This window comes from Pteropus medius, unplaced genomic scaffold (genome assembly GCF_902729225.1).
Source record: "Pteropus medius unplaced genomic scaffold, Ma_sr-lr_union100, whole genome shotgun sequence".
Classification (NCBI taxonomy): Eukaryota; Metazoa; Chordata; class Mammalia; order Chiroptera; family Pteropodidae; genus Pteropus; species Pteropus medius.
The window spans coordinates 1,441,581-1,444,320 of NW_024354500.1; the positions used below are offsets into that span (position 1 = coordinate 1,441,581).

General features: G+C 36.1%; 1 non-coding gene across 1 annotated transcript; it reads right to left on the reverse strand.

Annotated features, from left to right (window-relative positions):
- Positions 1-262: 262 nt before the first annotated feature.
- LOC120595300 (5S ribosomal RNA) lies at positions 263-381 on the reverse strand. The gene has a single exon (XR_005650786.1). It is a non-coding gene; the product is annotated as a 5S ribosomal RNA (ribosomal RNA).
- Between the last annotated feature and the right edge of the window lie 2,359 nt (positions 382-2,740).

Below are 2,740 nucleotides of genomic sequence, written 5' to 3' on the forward strand. Positions count from 1 at the left end.
TAGAGTTGAGGAAATTGAGTCATAAAATAGTTACTGAAGGTCTGCTTTCTGAAAACTTGCTCTTGGTCATGGAGCTGTAGCATCTCTCAGAGGAATGGCTTAACCAAAAAGCCAGTGCAAAGTATGAAACTATCCAAATATACATCTTCCTTTATTTATTTATTTTATTTATTTTTTAGGTGAGGCAACCCTTGGTTGACCTCATAATTTGCGAGAACCTTGTCAACTTACAATCCCTTATTTTTTTTTTTTTAATTTTTTATGCCTACAGCACCTGGCCTTCCTAGGTGGTCTCCCATCCAAGTACTAACCAGGCCTGACCCTGCTTAGCTTCCAAGATCAGACGGGATTGGGCTTGTTCAGGGTAGCATGGCTGTAGACTTCCAAATATACACCTTTCACTTTCTGAATGTCAGTAGTAAGGCGTATAAACCTTATTGGATTAAAATATTAAATTAAATAGTAATTCATTAAAAATATTTGAGTGCCTTCCAAAACAAGTATAAATTCAGGAAGATTTATGGAATTAACCAATGAAATACTAGATACTTTAATATATGTTAAAAGAGTGGAAAAAAATGTTACCTCTGAGTAGAAATTTTCATTAAAAAATTCTCCTCCTAGATGTGACTCCATAGTGTAGCGGTTAGCACGTCTGCTTTACACACAGAAGGTCCTGAGTTCGTGCCCCAGGTGGAGCCATGGACCATACCCTGGGTGAACCAGGCCCTGGGTGTGTGCCACAAACACATGGGAGGAGACACCCCATCTTTAGAGATTCAGTTCTTAAGGGGAGAGGGCAACATCTGTAGGTCAGGGATGGATGTGTGTGTGGGGAGGGCATGGAATTAAAGAGGAGGGGAAAAAGTTCTCCTCCTTCAAAAAAAGAATAAGTTCCAAAGAAAGAGTGAGGATTTTATCATTATAACCATCAAGACCTCTTTCTAGCCAAAACCACCTTAGCAGCCCTCATGGATCTCAAATAACTTTTTAAAGGACAGGGTTAAGAAAAATACAAAATGAAACCAGCACGTGAAACAGGGTGACATATATGAAAGACTACTCTTTTAACAGAGTTGTAGAGTGAAAGGTGAACATTATAACTTATATTTAATAGTTCAAACACACCCTTAGATTTTAATTTCATTTTAAGGGGTAATAAAACTAGATTTTAAAAGTTAGCTGGAAATTCCAATTTCCAGTCCATAATGTAACTTGGAACTCAACACTTTGCCCTAACAACAAGTAAAAAGCTAACCAAACTTAAAACTCAACAGCCCTTCTTAGAAGTGTCAGAGAAGTAAGGTCATAGAGCAATTGCTATTCACCTTTTGGAGATAAAGGTGAATAATGAGAATCACAGCTTACTATAGCAGAAACCCATGAGCAGAAACCTCTGCAGGGCATAGTGTTAAGATAGGCAAACCTAAACTTTAATTTACAAATTGCTACAGGCTCAGTGTGAACAACTCTGAAAGTTAAAAACTCGAGGGGACCTGGTCAAAAGGGAGACCACACATTTTGCAAATTTTACCTCCAGAAACTCTATCAGGTCCTCACAGGGAATATATCAGAGGAAAACCCCTCATGTTCTGGCAGGGATGAGGGAAAAGAAACCATTTTGAAATATGTCAGAGCATTATGTTCTTCTTAACAATAGTTTCTGCCTAAAAAAAAAAAAAGAAAAAGAAAAGAAAACTATTTTATGAGGCTTTAAACTATTGAGTCTTAGAAACAAACCTAGGGGAAGGGAAATGCCCAACTCTAGCTCATTTCAGCCATCATGTCCTACCTAAGAGTGCAGAGAGATTAAGAAGCCCTTTAGAGACAAAGGGTCACTCAAAGACTGAGGCCTAATCATAGGATCACAGAACACTTCCTCTCTCTCAACTTTACCAACACATTACTAAAGACATATTTATTGTAGTTCCTTTATATGATGTCCAGCTCTCGAGAAAAAAATTATAAGGCATATTAGAAGGCAAAAACATGATTTGAAAAGACAGAACAAGCATCTGAACCAGACTGGTATGGTGAAGATTAGACTGAAAATTTAAAACAACTATGATTAATATGTTAAGCGATCTAATGAATAAAGTAGACAGCATGCACTAACAGATGGGTCTGTGAGCAGAAAGATAGAAATTCTAAAAAGAATTAAAACTGATGCTAGAAATAAAAAAAACCATTGTAACAAGTGACAAATAAATTTGATGTGTTCATTTGTAGACTGGACATGGAGGAGAAAAAAATCTTGAGGATATCTCAATAGAAAATTTTAAAACTGAAAAGTAAAGAGAACAAAGACTAAAAAAGGAAGAGAATACCAAGGACTCTGGGACAACTATGAAAGGTGAAACATACACATATTGGAAATAACAAAAAGAGAAGAGCAAAAGAACAGAAGCAATATTTGAGGCAATAATGACTGAGAATTTCCTCAAAATTAATGTCAGACACCAAACCACAGAACCAGAAATCTAAGAGAATACCAAGCAGGATAAATTCTTAAGAAACTACATCTGGACATATCATAGTCAAATTTCAGAAAATTAAAGATTTTGAAAGAAGCCAGAGTATTAAGACATCTTATTTATGGAGGAACAAAGATAAGAATTACATCCTTTCTCCCCTCAGACACCTTATAAGCGATGATAGCAGAGTAAAATATTTAAAGTGCTGAGAGAAAAAAAAAAAAACACTAATCTAGAATTCTGTACCCTGAGAAATGATATAGGTC